A 17,675-nucleotide genomic window follows, 5' to 3' on the forward strand; every position below is an offset into this window, starting at 1 on the left:
CACAACAGAACCCACTCCGTGCAACACAGACAATCCTGTTCGGTGGCCATAGCTTCACAACTACACCACCAGTTTCCTGAAGTACGAGGCTGTGTTGCAGCATTGACTACCGGTAGCTCTGTCTCTTTCGTAGCCCTTTCACGGAGCTCCCGCAGCTCTTCGTTCAATAAACTGTCTGTACACTTACAATGTTCTCAATGCTTCGGTTAACATTTAGGGACCCTCATTATGCTACCGTTGTAGAAGTTTGGTGATATTTTGAGCCTTTTTAGTGGTAGCAATTTGTTTTTACTTTCCCTGTGCCCCGAATACTAGCGTTGTAAGCTAATCAGCGATCCACATTAGCTTCTTTCAAGCTACAAACACATTTGATTAGCATGAAAACATGTCCCAGAGAGCGACAGAGTGGGTACACATCTGTTAATAACCCCTAGGTTCGTTTTGCGCCAGAATTGTCCTTTAACATGAGCACTTCGGCTCTGTGGATGTCGATTTTAAAGTCATGTTAAAACTATTTCCCGTCCTTCATTACGATTTCCAGCCACAGCCTGTCACTCCCCCCTTGTAACGTTAGCTCCGTAATGTTGTACTACTAACGTACAGTTAGGGTGACCAGATTTCCCGGAACTAAAACAGGGACACTTTTCGCGTGACTGTAGTGCTCGTTGTGCGCTTCATTTTTCGTACATGTGCCAGCCCAGGTCAGACATAGACAGACAGATTAGACATAATTTTGCCAATAGCACACGTAGGCCTACTGCTCACAACATAATAGGGCATCTCAGTTAACATTCATGAATTTTCTTTGCATGTAGCCTACATATCTAAGAAATAATATTAAAAGACATTGAGTGAGTTTTGTGTGGGACCAACTTTATTTTTCAGAATTTTTGAAAATGCACCCACTGAACTATTTTTTTTTTTTTGTGACAAGGTAATTTTCATTGCATGGCACTAAACGAATTATTTGGAACTGCTGCCACAGGCTTGAACTAAAGTTATGGTAACACATTACGGTAAGGGTACATGAATTATGAATTCATGCGTGAATTAATTCATGATTTGTGCATTACTTCATTCCTTTATATCTTATGAATCATCAGGAATTGACATGAGTTCACCTACCTAATGCTTTAGTTGTGTTGTTCATGTTTGAGGTCATGAATGACTATTAACACGTCAATTCCTGATGATTCATGGGATATTAAGGAATGCAATAACACATACATCATTAATTACATAATGCATAATAATACATACGCCTACATCAACTAATTCATGCATGAATTCATGTACCCTTACCGTAAAGTGTTACCTGTGTTATTGTAACCAACAACACACACACACAAATGTAATCTCATTATGACACTCATATACGGTGATAATCTCATTATGACACTCCCCTATGACACCATGAGCTGCTCTTTCATCTCTCTTTTCATTTGTTCCTTTTATGTGCATCCTTCTCCCAGAAATGCTTGTTACTAACCTAGCTCTGGGGAGTTTACTCCCCGGAGTCCTTATGTTTCTTCTTCACCCAGAATATCGCTTTGGATTAGGGTGGTACCAAGACCTGGGCCTTGGGTGCAGCTGTCGCTAGGGACCTGCTACACCCTGCTACGCTCTGCGATTCCCTACAGTGTCCGGCTGCGTCCTGCTGCGTCCTGTCACGTCCACCCATGCTGTGCTGTGCCACATTACACCCCGTAATGCCCTGCTGTGCCCTACTATGACATGAACTACTACGACTACCATTGTAGTCACTGTTCCATTATCTTTATTGTGACTATTACTGCCACTGTTCATCACACCGCCAACCGGCACCGTCAGACACCGCCTACCAAGAGTCTGGGTCTGCCGAGGTTTCTTCCCGAAAGGGAGTTTTTCCTCGCCACTGTCACAATAGCTACCGCTAATGCTTGCTCTTGAGGGAATTATTGTAATTGTTGGGGCTTTGTAAATTATAGAGTGTGGTCTAGTCCTACTCTATCTGTAAAGTGTCTCGAGATAACTCTTGTTATGATTTGATACTATAAATAAAACTGAATTGAATTGAATTTGATAGAGCAGATAGCTTCCCTATTGGAAACGAGACAGATAAGAAGAGGCATTGCGACAATGTTTACAAATATACTTTGTCAGGGGCGGATTGGCCATCTGGCAATTCTGGCAAATACCATAGGGGCCGGACCATTTTTTTTTAATGTGGGTCGGTCCGATTTTTTTTTTTAATATACAAATAAATTGTCTTTACAGGCCGACAGCACATAGGACGGGTTTTTATTGCTTGCACGATTTCACTATGGTTATAATAATAATAATAATAATAATAATAAATATTATGCATTTGGCCAGTTGGCAACGGCTGGCCTGGTCCAGAGATGGGACGCTGCAAACGGGATCTCCGCTAGTTAGCTAGCATTTACTGATAGCTCAAGCTGGTGTGCCATTTGTGTATTATATTTGTAACTTGCCTTGGTGTGTTTCTTCGGATTCTACGGTGAATTTTTGGGGGCCATTGTTTGGCGGTCTTTCGGTGGGCGGATTCTGTGTGAGTTGTTTTTCGCTCCGGTGGATGGGGGCATGGGCTCTGGTCTGCTCTCCTTCCTCGCCCTCACCGCCACGATCGCTCGGGGTTGGGGGTGTTGGGGGTGGTGTTTCTGGTTCTTCCATCTCGAGGCGAACTGGCGGGGGCTCGGGTGTTCTTGGTGCTGGCAGGCAGCAGAGCGAAAGGCAGTCTTCTTATAAGACAGCTTGATCGCTTGATTCGCTCAATGATGAGCCAGCTTCATCAAACCTGGTGACAGAGCCATCTACCGCTCTGGCAGTGATAATGTGGGTTTGGAATGATTCGTAACATTATTATAATTGTAACGAGCAACGATGCAGCACATTAAAAATGTATCGGAGTAAAAGTATTAAACGTATGTACTGAAGTAAAAGTGGGTATGCTTTGGCAGGTTAATGCAGTGGAAGTTTCCTTCCAAACCCATCAAGTCAATCAGCTGACACACAAGTCTGGCTCATAGGTCTGGCTACTGGCTGCCTTGGTACAGACCTGTTTGCACTACAGTAACGTTAGGCCTACTTGGAAAAGAAATTGTGGACATGACGTTAAAAAGCCTATTTATTAACAAACATTAGGCTACCTAACGGCAGGTCGTGTATTTAAATTAAAATGTCAGTTGTAGGCTATTTACTATATTGTCGAGTCACTGACGTGCTCACGAGTCATAATTACAACATTTCCGACATCACTTGAAGGCAGCAACAGCTTGATTTATGGTTCTAACGACAGCCTCGGCAGGAGAAGAGACGAACAGCAGCCACTGAGCGCTGTAGCAAGCTGGTTTATGAAGTCCTCCTGCTTTCTCTCCACAGGCAGATGAATGACGGGGTACTCGTTCCGCGGATTAATGCACGCGGGCATCATAAGTTTATTTTTTTATGTTTGCCCATTATGTGAAGAGAGCTGAGAAAACGCTGTAGCTTTGTGCAACAGGAGCGCAAAACTCACATCACACCTATTTTGGATTCTTACTTAAAACATGCGGGATGAGAGAAGCAGATGAGAGAGGGCTTGGTGACGAAACATCAATGGTAAGTTCACTACACTTAGAGCTGGGGGGTTTCTGTGAATGGACAGAGGATGCGTTTGTGTTGCTACAGGTGCCCCAGCTTATCTGCTGCACTAATATTTAAAAAAAAAGAAGCCTGGTACTGTCAGCCCCTCCAGCAGTTTCCCCTCATTGACTCGGTGTTTTGTTCTGTGGATGCCACAGCCATAGTCAGGTGATATTATCTGACATTGTGTCTTATTGTAATGAAACAGGAGATACAAAAAACACCATAAAGTACCATATATAACATATCATAATTTCACCAAAAGCCTTACCTATCCACGTAGCCTAACAGTAACAGTAAGTATTTTTTTGGATTAGTCAGTTGATAATCATTTTATGGCTGATTTAATTCAGAGTGACACACTATGCTGGGTACTGCTTGAATAGCTTTGGGTTTCTGGACTGTTTGTGAGACAGAGCAATAAGGCGACACGTTTGCCATGGCAGTGTTTCCTCTATGTTGATTTTGTAGTGGTGGCCCACCATGGCAAAATTTCTGCCACCACGGTGTTAGAAATAGGGCTGTACAAAAACTGTAGTTGCGGTTGCCTTTTAAATGATCCTGCCGACACAATGCATCCCCCGTTGGCTGCTGCTCACATTGCAATTTAACAACAAGTAGAACTATTCAGAGGTTGTTGGGCCCGTCCAGTTTAACTCCACGTACTGTTGTGTTGATGTAGTTTATTGTCAAAACGTTGGCTTTCTTGCGAGTTGACTATTAAACGAACAGCTCCACCAAAACGTCACCGCAGTGGGTCCATTCTAAGTGTAGACCTGTTGTAGATGTTAAGTGCCCTATCGTTCCTCAAAAAATACAGTTAAAGTGTAAGTCTCGCCAAAATTCAACCTAGGGTCTTTTTGTGAATGAACCCAAGTCAAACTTTAGTTTAAAAGCATATTTAGGACGGAATCGCCACTTTTAAGATTTACCGTATTTTCGAGCAAGACCGAGCAAAGTCTTATGTTCTTTCGAGCCTTCTTAGTGTTTTAAAAATAGCTATTTTGAGGCTAGCATCAAAGTGCCCCTAGCACTCCCATTCAAAAGGCCATTTGACCGAAAAACGAAAATACAGTAAATCATAAAAGTGGCGATTCCATCCTAAATATGCTTTTAAACGAAAGTTTGACTCGGGTACATTCACAAAAAGACTCTAGGTTGCATTTTGGCGAGAGTTACGCTTTAAATCACAACTGAAAATATGCCTCATTGTGTGTGAATAAATATATTTGTTTGTGTTGCAGCGAAGTGTCAGTTCCGTTTCATTCCATTTTGTGGTGGGTTGTTGTTTGGACAGAACTGCCCCCTCTGCTAAAAAAAATCCTAAAGGAAACACTGCATGGGCATTTTTGCAAATAAATTAAACAATACACTAATATAGTGCTGAAATAAATAGTTGATTAGTCAATTTAATCAGCGACACAATCAACAGAAAACTAACAGCTAACCATTTTAATTGCGTGGGTTATTCATTAACCAAACGTCTTGTTGCAGCTTCTGTGATGTAAGGATTTGCTTCTTTTCTGTGTTTCACATCATTGTAAATGAAATATATTTGGGTCTCAGACTAAACTTGTTTAAACAAAACAAGCATTTTTAAGATGTCACTTTACACATTATTAATTTTAGAGACAAAACCATTCATTTTAAAATTCAAATGACGGATGAACCAATAATGACTCATGAATCATTAGTTGCAGCCAGGGCTGTAGTCAGACACACATTTAAATACATTGCGTTTAAGGACTGGAATCAAACCAATCAAATACTCACCATTTGTCATTTTCAGTTGTAGAATGTCAGGTCCAAAATTCCCATATTTCTACAGCTGACATTTCTGATGCATGCTCCATCAAAAGAATAGCTGTTGGATTAACAAGTATTATTATATTTTAGTGGGAACATGTTGTGCAGCCAAGCACTGATTAACCATAACCAGTTACAGCAGTAATGTGGCAGTTTGGACAACCTGATCGTAATTCTGTGAGATCAGGTTGGTTTGGAAGTATTCCTAGGTATTCTGAGTCGGTCCTGTCTGTCTGTCTGTCTGTCTGTGTGCGTGTTTTATGGATCATGTCAGACTGAGGTCAGAAAGGTAAAACATTAAATGGTCATTCTCATGATGTGGTAGATTCAGTAGTGATGCATGAATTGATTGAAGTGGAAAGTGGGTGTACTGAGTCACTTTGCGTGTGTGTGTGTGTGTGTGTGTGTGTGTGTGTGTGTGTGTGTGATAGAAAAAGAGAGAATGACTAGGTAGATAAGGCTGTATATTTTTTCATTCCTTACTAATTATTTACCCTTATTTAACCAGTCAAGTCAATGAAACTATCAGTTGAGCTGTTTTCAGTTATCAGTGTGCATGGGAGACTGTCCTACTGAAAAAAAACACTGACAGCATCAGTCTTTTCAGCAAGTGCCCTCAAACTACAACTGTTTATGTTCAAGTGACTTTCTTTTTAAAGAAAATTTTTTGGGGATTTTTAGGCCTTTATTCTGATAGGACAGCAGAAGACATGAAGGGGGAGGGGGGGGAGAGAAAGACATGCAGCAAAGGGCCGCATGTCGGAGTCGAACCCAGGCCCACTGCATCGAGAAGTAAACCTCTATATATGGGCGCCCGCTCTACCAACTTAGCTATCCGGGAACACAGCCCTCTAGTTTAAAGAACAAACACATTTGAAATAAAATGACAAACAGCGTTCACAAAAACCACATAAAAGAATTATTAAATTACATCAAACGATGAATTAGCAGTGTTCAGTAACAGGACAAACGTGCCTATTCGCCTACATGCAGCTTGGACAAACATTAGTCTTTACACCCTAGCAGTGTGCAAATTGTTGCACTTTCTTTTTAGCCATTTATAGGAAATGTGTGCATCATATAAGCAAATAAACAAAAACAAATAAAGTAATCCTTTTTAATCCCAGTTTCAGTTATTTATGTACAAAGATACAAGAGACAAAAAATATGGACCCAAGTTGGTAAGCTTGCTAGCGCCTTTGTTTATTAACGCTGTTGTTAAGTATTTGTTAGCTTGTTAACGTTACCAGTTAGCTAACATCAGCCTGTTTAATGCAGCTAACCAGTCATGAGCCTGCGTTTGCATTCACAGTGAGTGCACTGATGATAACGTTGCGTACGTACGAGGCAAAACTCTGCAACAGCTCAAACATGTCACTGACGTTACCACTTAACATTATTGACTTACTTCTCTTCATCCCCTATGGTACATAAGGCTGCAAAGAGATCTCTCCATCGCATTTATTCCTTGGCAACATACTGCGCATCTCCCTGAGACAGGTGCATCTTGTCTAGCAGCCCAAAAAGGGCCAACTTCTTCTTGTTGACAACTTGGTCTTTGTTTGAGGTGTAAATGATTCACCTGTAGTCTCTAATCTTTTCAGATGAATTTAAATGAAAAGATCATATAATCATTTTCAAAACATTCAAAACTGTTACTTTGTTATTTCTGTTTCAAAAGGCAGCAATAAATAACATTAACATCTAGAGTGTTCATGTCATTTCATATATTAGCAGTGAAATTCATTTTATTTATTTTTAAGATAATTTTTTAGGGCATTTTAGGCCTTTTATTTTTATAGGACAGCTGAAGACATGAAAGGGGAGCGAGAGGGCCAATAACATGCAGCAAAGGGCCACAGGTTGGAGTCAAACCCGCAGCCACTGCGTTGAGGAGTAAACCTCTATATATGGGCGCCCGCTCTAACAGGTGAGCTACCCAGGCACCCTCAGTGAAATTAATTAATGCATAATAATTGTGAAACTGTGATTTTTCATACTACCAACAAAATCTATAATCGTTGAATCCCTAGCGTGTAGATGTTATGTGATGTGATAGTATTAAGAGTGACAACAGTAGCGAGTAGTATTAAAACCCAAAATTTTGTGTGGGGAGGTTGGTTGGAGTGGTAGATGGGTCTGTCAAGACATGATGTGAGTCGTGCATGTGCAGAACGGCCGCCATCTTTGACAGCTAGCTACGGCAACACCACTTGGATGAAGTGCGAAAACTAAATACTTTCACCCAGGAAATGTGTGTTTGTTCCTCGGGAGTGTTTAAATCCAAACCATGATCTCTTTTTCTAAACTTAACGTGTTGTTTCGGTGCCTAACCTTAACTGTCGTGGCCAAATGACGCTGACTTTTTCTGGCCTAAACTCAACTGCCACAGCCCCTGAAAGGACCGCTGTCTGGCGGTGCCTGTAAAGGTTCTGACACACCAACCCAATGGCTGCCCGTCGGCAGAAAAGGCAGTCGGACTGATCATTCAGCTCCCGTCGGTCCAAAAAGTGCCTCGGAACACACCGAAGCGACGGCGACTTGAGCGTACGTTCTGCGCGTGCGTGAGATGTAATACGTCTCCATAACAGCAGGCGGCGCTAATCTGTATTGCCCAAAAAATGAAAACCGGAAATGACAAACGCGTCACGTGGGTCTGGCTTCTCCTGAATTTCAAAGATGACCATAATGGCGGCTCATTTGGAATACGATCTTGTATTTTACGAAAATAGTTCACCGAAATGTGTTTCTGAAAACATTTTAAGCGAGAAATAGGCCATGCAGTTGCTGAATCTGTCAGTTTGAAAGATTTTCGTCAGATTTTGAGAGGCGTTCGTCACGCTCGTCATTTCCGGTAAGTGTTTTAACATAAGTGCACTAATTCGCTAGTCAAGGGCTAGCACTCCACCAATCAGATTGGTCATTGAGTCCGACTGCCCATTGGCTGATTCAACAAGTCAAATCGGCTGTGACGAAGGCATATCTTAAACCATGGAAGATATTTTGAATTCAAGGTCAGTTGAATGTTAACATGACATCAAAGGGACAAGTTAATGTTAGCCTATAAACACAAGGAAAATGATCGAATGTGTGACAAGGTGGGTAAAGTTGCTACTTTACCCACCTTGTCACATCCCTGCAGTGATCCATTTGTTGTTGCGTGGCCCCAAATGGGTCCACGTACAAGTACCAATTCTCCTTAAAGGTACTCCACTGTAAATGCAAACGTTGGCTTCTGACTCGTTAGCTGTTTACTGTAACGTTACCATTAACATTAAACAGGCTAACGTTAGCTAACTGGTAACGTTAACAAGCTAACAAACACTTAACAACAATGTTAACAAACAAAGTCGCTAGCAAGCTTACCAACTTGGGTTGAATTCCCTGTTGCAGCTGTAGCTGTTGTGGGGTCAGGGGCTGGCTCTGTTCTGTGTTTTCCTGGTGTTTGCCAACTTTATGTAACGTTAAGAAAATTGCAGCAGTAAGTTATCCCACCACGGAGAGCCACTGTCACTCTGACAGTCAATACTCACGGTGACCAGACCGGCGTCTGATGTACCTTGTGTGTGCAAACGCAAACGTTCATGTTGTCAAATACAGGCATGAGAAGACAGAAAATGATTTGGGTTGAAACTTCATTGAATTCATTAAAGTATTCCAAACAAAACATACCTCTGTATTGTCCCGTTCCGTTTTTCCACAAGGCCATTAGTCTGTTGATGATAAGGAGAGCAGAGGCTTCTTTCGATGCCCAGCATCTGACAAAACTCATGGTTGACCTTTAAATTGAATAATTGGACAAACATGACATAAATCAGCACAGCACTAGGTGTAATTACACATTGGGGACACATCAATACTGTCCCTTGTTGCAAAACTCTGAGCCCTAGTCTGTTAGCAGTCTTCTTGGTGCACCAAATTTGTAATAGAACTTAAGAATACATTTTGTCACCTTGACTGCTGTTTTGCTCTTTAGTGGGTAGGCTTCTGCCCATTTGGTGAAATAATCAGCTATGACACATATGTACTGATTACCGCCACATGTAAGTGTACCCACCAGCTCCATCCCAACAAGTTCAAGAGGCTCTGAAACCTGAGGTAGATGAACTATAACGTATCACTTATAATGATGTGGAAAGGCCACGCTGAATGTGTATTCCACCTCAACATTTCGAGGATACTCGCACACTTGCGAATGTCCTCCTCCATTCCAGGCCAATAGTAGTGGCTGATTATAGCACTGTGGGTTTTCTTCACCATTGCCCACCAAACTGGCTGCAGTGAAACTCCTCAAAAATGGAATTGGCCTCTTCTGCAGTGAGTACAACTTTGGTCAGGTGCTCAAATTATTTTTTCTTTTGCCTGAAGATGTAGTACATGTCTCCATTTGGTGTTTTTATGTCATAATGTTAGATTTACTGGGAGTTGTACCATAACAGATGATAATTGTGTTCTGCAGTCCATAAGGCATGCTTCCTTACCCTTTATCCTGAAGGGTTCAGCTCTTCTCTTAATCACATACTTCTCCTTCCTGGAGGAAGTTGCGAAGATTGGTTGTCATAATCTTCGCAATCACAGAGCAGGTTGATGAGCTTCAGACGTGAGGCGCTGCTGGGGATCATGTGAGGGGAGCGAGTAAAGCTTGAAAGTCACGCCTCAAAACACAGACACACACACAGACTAGACAGAATATGACAAACAATGACAGACAGAAACAGCAGGGAGGGGAACCAGAGGAAACTAGAGGAATGAGAGAGAGAAACAGCCAGACCATGACACAGAAGTGTAGAGGGGTTCAGATCATGCAGACCTTAAGGTAAGGTTGTACAAAGTATATTTTGTAACTTAAAGGAGAATTCCAGCCAATTTTTACGTTAATCTTGATTGCTATAGCTACGCGAGTACTTTCGATAGAAAAAACCCCGACCCGAATCAGTGCAGGTAACATGGAGAAGCTGCAGCTACGTACTACAAGCGTCCCCTGAGCTAAAACGGCAGCGGTCGGGGCAAGTTTTAGAGTGCCTTTGTGCCTCTTAACAGACACAAAATGCAATTAATATGTCTATGCCACATGAACAGGGCCCTTACGTGTCAACAAGATGCGTTTTCAACTCAGACATTGTTTAAATTAACCTACCCTGGTCCCTGTCTCGATCCTGCCGGTAGCGAGCTTGCCCTGCTAGCTGATAGACGTTAGCCGTTAGCTGCTAGCTGCCGTCCGGTGAGTGTATTCAGACAGGCTTCTGTGATAATCATCCCAATAACAATCCATGGAGCGGCGGTGGTGTGGCTATGTCCTCCAGAGGACAGGTCATATCACGTCTTGAAGTGTATTCCCCCCTAAAATAAACAGTAGTGCGGTAGTAGTTGTTAGCTGCTAGCTGCCCTCCGGTGAGTGTGTACAGCCAGATAGCCGTTAGCTGCTAGCTGCTGTCCGGTGAGTGTATTCAGACAGGCTTCTGTGATAATCATCCCAATAACAATCCATGGAGCGGCGGTGGTGTGGCTATGTCCTCCAGAGGACAGGTCATGTTACGTCTTGAAGTGTATTCCCCCCTAAAATAAACAGTAGTATGGTAGTAGCTGTTCGCTGCTAGCTGCCCTCCGGTGAGTGTGTACAGCCAGATAGCCATTAGCCGTTAGCTGCTAGCTGCCGTCCAGTGATTGTATTCAGCCAGGCTTCTGTGATAATCATCCCAATAAAAATCCACAGAGCGCCCGGTGGTCTGGTGGATGTCCTGCATAGGACAGATCTTGCCTTCACAGCGAAAGGTTTACATTATTTCCCCCTCAAAATAGGTAATTGAGCACTGTAGTGGTTATGACCACATCAGTGACTATGTAACTACATGGAAACGGGATAAACGATGTCTGTGGCTTGCACAGTAATAGCGTTACTGAAGCTTAGCTGTAGCATCGCGCTGTCTCCTGGGAATTCAGTTGTAGCAGGAAAAGGTAAACAGTAGTGTGCAGATTGGAGCGTAGTGTGTGAAGAGCGGAGTTGTTTATAAGGGAAGAAGCTTGGAGTAACGTAAATATGGAGAATATAGCAGATATACAACACACGGAAGAGCCTTTTGAGTTTGATGGTCGTCCTTATTTATTTGAACCCGAGTATACAGACGAAGAACTAGCCTCACAAGAGTTGGAAAGAACAAGACAGACAGAGGGGAAACAGGCAGATGAACTTGATGCTCCAAACGCAAGCTAAAGCTAGCCTTCAGTAACTGGAGGACATAGCCACACCACCGCCGCTATTGGGATGATTATCACAAAAGCCTGGCTGAATACACTCACCGGACAGCACCGGAGAGCAGCTAACAGCTACTACCGCACTACTGTTTATTTTAAGGGGGAATACACTTCAAGACGTGATATGACCTGTCCTCTGGAGGACATAGCCACACCACCGCCGCTCCATGGATTGTTATTGGGATGATTATCACAGAAGCCTGTCTGAATACACTCACCGGACGGCAGCTAGCAGCTAACGGCTAACGGCTATCAGCTAGCAGGGCAAGCTCGCTACCGGCAGGATCGATACAAGGACCAGGGTAGGTGAATTTAAACAATGTCTGAGTTGAAAACGCATCTTGTTGACACGTAAGGGCCCTGTTCATGTGGCACAGACATATTAATTGCATTTTGTGTCTGTTAAGAGGCACAAAGTCACTCTAAAACTTGCCCCGACCACTGCCGTTTTAGCTCAGGGGACGCTTGTGGTACGTAGCTGCAGCTTCTCCGTGTTACCTGCACTGATGTGGGTCAGGGTTTTTTCTATCGAAAGTACTCGCGTAGCTATAGCGATCAAGATTAACGTAAAAATTGGCCGGAATTCTCCTTTAATCACTAATTATTATATTACACCCATCTTGAATGTCATCGTTTATACAACATGTATTAATTTAAAAGAATTTGTATTTTTGTTATTTAATTTTGTAAAATCATAAATTATTTAAAAACAGTATTGCACATTTTTGTTTATGTATTTCTTCTTATGCTCGTTTAACTTTGTATGTTCAAGTTAAAAAATACACATCTCAAAATTTTAGTAGTACTAGTAAACTTAGTAAACTCATGGTACCATTATATCACAATCACAGCATTGTAAATCGCAATATGACTTTTTCTTCAAATCGTGCAGCCCTACAGCAATGTAACCGGGAAGTTACAAAGACGTGAATACGATTTTCAGAAGGGCATCAAGGCCTTTCTGAATTCCTGCCCTTGCCCTGACACACCAGGTCAGCCCAATGTCGGGCCCTCGGTGAGTGTCTGTCGGCCTAGTTTTTGTGGTGTTTCCGGCACCAGTCGGCCCTTGTCAGTTCTTTTAACATTGGGTTCTGTTGTTAATGTGGTAGCTGGCTAACTACCCAGCCAGCAAGCCAACATTGAATAAATATTGATTTTCCATCTGAATCATCTTTATGGTTGATATTGAAATTTCAATGCAAAATAAATGTTGAATCACCATTACTATATCGATGAAACCTGACGTTATTAATGTTGATGGCAACAACATTGGAACAACATTGATCTATTGTTACCTTTATGATTGATAAAGCATTGATGTTTGGTTTACCGGGTGATATTGCCAATGTGTTGAAAAGTCATTGATTTAGAGTTGACCGGGAAACGACCTGTTGTTGAAAAGCCATCGACATATAGTTGACCGGGAAATATGATTTAAAATGCGTCGATACATAGTTGACCGGGAAATATGATTGAAAATCCATTGATTTTTGGTTGCCCGGGAGATCATCGGGTGGTAGACCAACGTACTGTGCGGACACAGATCATTTCTGGACCCTTGGGACCCATACGATCAGGTAAGGTTGCTTATGTAATGTTCAATATGAATGAATTGTACTGTTAGGCTACAACTGTTACTCCTTAACATGATGGTTAGTGTAGTAATACCCACGTAGTGCTGCAGTCATAGATTTTGTTAAACGTCAAAATCTGCCAACGTTAATGTAACTTCGTGGTTCGCTTCCAACAGGTTACGATAAGTTAGCAAAACCTCCGAGTCCAGTCTATTTTTGTGATAGCTAGCTCAAAAATAAATGTCTGTACCATTATACATTAGGGGAGAATGTGGTGAAATCTATTAACACAGCACCGCTATTTTTTCTCAGAAGTGAACACCGGCACCAACGCTAGCATAGTGCAGCCTGCCAGGGCACTTTTCGTTATAGCTGCCACGTCACAGCAACCATTTCTGATATTGATACAAATGCCAATGTTTGTGCCAGCCAAACTAAATTAAATTTCAATGAGATCCAAAATGAACCCAGATGGACTGTAGCAAATGCATACTGTAGTAAGTGGCTGACTAACTGCACAAACTCCATTTTCTCCATAAATAATCTCTCCTAATCTATAAAATACCAAACTGTCGGTATCATGGCAACGGCGTTCTGTGTTGCTATCTTGCTAGGCCGTCCAAAACAAGTTTGTAGTTTAGCCTAACCTACTGGTTAGTTAGACAGCCAAAGGCAGCAGGCAGCTAGCCTGGTTGTGTCTGGGGAACATTCATTCATTCATTCCAGGCTCATTTCCAAAGGGGCGTCACCAATGGACGCCGCCCTTCAACCAATCAGATTAACGATCCGGGTGACGTAGCAGCCGGAAGTTCGTCAGGGTTTTCCTTTCTTTAACTGTGTATGGGGTTTCCCCATGGGTTTCCCAGGCTAGCCATGAGGCTAGCAGGCAGCCCATGTGTGTGTTGCATGGATGTATTAAGAGAACGGTGTGTTGCTGTTACGAGTGTCAGGAAGTTGCATTGGTATTCTAATCATTCTAAAAACAAAGTCGGCTAATTTAATATTCAGAGTTTACAACGTTGTTATTGGTGATTAATGTTAATAAACTAAAGAGAGATACTTGACATATATGATTGATTGATTTAAATGTATATTTTCCACAATATTATTGTTATAGGTTAATGCGCCCACATGACTCCACCACACACAGATTATAGTGGAACATGGCATGCTTTTATTATCTTAAAGCTGTACAAACAAATTGGCATACACAATATACCAACAGTATACAAACAACAAGCAGCAGAGTTTACACACAGTGGCCACAGTAGGCCATACCAGTCCAAAGTTTGGACATAACTCATGAGTTTTTCATTATTTTGACTATTTTGACTACTAACATACCTGCCTTTCCCTACTCTAACACATAATCTAAAATGAAGACTAAGACAAGAAAAAAAATACACAATCCTATGTGTGTTATTTCAGGACCATCAGTTTTTCTTCCACAATGTAAAAACAGTCCAAAGTGTCCAAACCTTTAACTGGTACTGTAAATTAAATCATGTAACACATACAAATATAACTGTATAGATATCTTAATACATACATAATGTGTATAAAAAAGTACTACTGGTTCCGTTCAGACAGCACAGACAACCGGAGGTGCCATGTGACCTATAGGGTACCTTGTACTTAAATGTAGTAAACAGAGTCAATTATTCGTGGATGAAAATTGTTCGGTCTTTAGAAAAACCTTTGCAAAAGAACATTTTATCATCTGCTTTGTGGGGAAATAATCAGGGCAGTGGTTGATTCTGAATTAAATTGCTGTTTACTGACACTGTGATTTACTTTTTGTCCTTTTTTCAGATCATTAATCCACATCATTTATCAAGTAAGCAAGTCTTTAGTATAATACGCCTAATCTGAGAATCTTTTTAATATCTGTTTCTGAATCTGCACACCACTGCACTCACAATGGCATCACGCTGGTCAAAGAGGCGCAAATGTAGGTAAATGCTTGAGGCCACAGAGTCAGAGATACTACAGCAGTTTGAGGAGACCTTTAATAATACAAATATGCAAGGCAACACTGACACAGCATTGGAACACGTAGAGTGCCCAAGGGAAGTAGTAGATCCAACTGTTTCAACCTCTAGCCACTCAGTTGTAGCTACCAGTTATAGGGACCTATGAGCCTAGTTCAGAATTCAGTGAGACCCATGAGTCAATAGACACAGCTGATTATGTTGATTCAGATGATACTGAAACTCCAACTACAGAGTTTTTGATGACTCTGAGATTTTGGGCCTCTACATTTTTAGTCTCTCAAGTGGCACTAACTGCACTTTTGAGCATTTTGCGCATTTCATCCAGAATTGCCAGTTCTGAGGACGCAAGGTAAAATAATAACTAGGAAGATGGAGGGTGGGGAATACTATCACTTTGGCCTAGCCAATGGGTTGATGTCGAGGCTTAAATCTTTGACTCTACCTGCCAATTTGAACACACTTAAGTTGCAGTTCAACATACAGTGGGGCAAAAATATTTAGTCAGCCACCAATTGTGCAAGTTCTCCCACTTAAAAAGATGAGAGAGGCCTGTAATTTTCATCATAGGTACACTTCAACTATGAGAGACAAAATGAGAAAGAAAATCACACTGTAGGACTTTTAATGAATTTATTTGCAAATTATGGTGGAAAATAAGTATTTGATCAATAACAAAAGTTCATCTCAATACTTTGTTATATACCCTTTGTTGGCAATGATAGAGGTCAAACGTTTTCTGTAAGTCTTCACAAGGTTTTCACACACTGTTGCTGGTATTTTGGCCCATTCCTCCATGCAGATCTCCTCTAGAGCAGTGATGTTTTGGGTCTGTCGCTGGGCAACACAGACTTTCAACTCCCTCCAAAGGTTTTCTATGGGGTTGAGATCTGGAGACTGGCTAGGCCACTCCAGGACCTTGAAATGCTTCTTACGAAGCCACTCCTTCGTTGCCCGGGCGGTGTGTTTGGGATCATTGTCATGCTGAAAGACCCAGCCACGTTTCATCTTCAATGCCCTTGCTGATGGAAGGAGGTTTTCACTCAAAATCTCACGATACATGGCCCCATTCATTCTTTCCTTTACACAGATCAGTCGTCCTGGTCCCTTTGCAGAAAAACAGCCCCAAAGCATGATGTTTCCACCCCCATGCTTCACAGTAGGTATGGTGTTCTTTGGATGCAACTCAGCATTCTTTCCCCTCCAAACACGACGAGTTGAGTTTTTACCAAAAAGTTCTATTTTGGTTTCATCTGACCATATGACATTCTCCCAATCCTCTTCTGGATCATCCAAATGCTCTCTAGCAAACTCCAGACGGGCAAGTGGTCTTGTATGTCTTCCATTTTCTTATAATTTCTCCCACAGTTGATTTCTTCACACCAAGCTGCTTATTGCAGATTCAGTCTTCCCAGCCTGGTGCAGGTCTACAGTTTTGTTTCTGGTGTCCTTTGACAGCTCTTTGGTCTTGGCCATAGTGGAGTTTGGAGTGTGACTGTTTGAGGTTGTGGACAGGTGTCTTTTATACTGATAACAAGTTCAAACAGGTGCCATTAATACAGGTAACGAGTGGAGGACAGAGGAGCCTCTTAAAGAAGAAGTTACAGGTCTGTGAGAGCCAGAAATCTTGCTTGTTTGTAGGTGACCAAATCCTTATTTTCCAGAGGAATTTGCAAATAAATTCATTAAAAATCCTACAATGTGATTTTCTGGATTTTTTTTCTCATTTTGTCTCTCATAGTTGAAGTGTACCTATGATGAAAATTACAGGCCTCATCTTTTTAAGTGGGAGAACTTGCACAATTGGTGGCTGACTAAATACTTTTTTGCCCCACTGTAGATGGATTCAGAAGCAGTAGACTTCAGTTCTGGCCAATTCTTGCTATGGTAAATGTGGATTACACCAGATCTCCCTTCCTTGTTATCCTGTTCTGTGGCCTTAGCAAGCCTAAAAGTGCATCTGAATTCTTGGGCCCATTTATTAAGGACCTTAATGACATTTTGAAGAGAGGTATAATTTATAAAGGGCAGCAGCTAATGACAAAAGTGTGCTCATTCATTTGCGATGCCCCTGCACGAGCCTTTATTAAAAACACAAAGGGTCACAATGGTTACTCTGGTTGCGATAAATGCTTTCAAGTGGGTGAAAAAAGAAAAATAAGGATGTGACCAAACAGAAGCGGTCCTTTAAAGAAATGGCCCTCTGCAAATGCATGTTTGGGAAGTCATTCTGCTTAAGTATGAATGCAGTGCTTTCAGTAAACATTATGCCCTCAATCGATACCGCAACGATATAGTGTTGGCTATTGGTGCTTTCACAAAATATTTACATGAGATTTTTGATAAATAATCATCAGTAATGTGGATATAATGACTAAGTGGTTAAAGGCAAATAATAGAACAGTTACAGAACAGTATGGTAAGTTCA

The 17,675-nt window shown here is 41.7% G+C and overlaps 1 protein-coding gene across 1 annotated transcript in view; it reads left to right on the top strand.

The window, feature by feature from the left end:
- The first annotated feature begins 3,301 nt into the window (after positions 1 to 3,301).
- htr1e (5-hydroxytryptamine receptor 1E) overlaps positions 3,302 to 17,675 on the top strand; it is a 36,390-nt gene continuing 22,016 nt past the window's right edge. Inside the window, exon 1 of the mRNA XM_078274688.1 lies at positions 3,302 to 3,600. The gene's annotated coding sequence lies outside the window, so the exon portion shown is untranslated. The remainder of the gene's footprint in view (positions 3,601 to 17,675) is intronic.

This window comes from Sander vitreus, chromosome 18 (genome assembly GCF_031162955.1).
Source record: "Sander vitreus isolate 19-12246 chromosome 18, sanVit1, whole genome shotgun sequence".
Classification (NCBI taxonomy): Eukaryota; Metazoa; Chordata; class Actinopteri; order Perciformes; family Percidae; genus Sander; species Sander vitreus.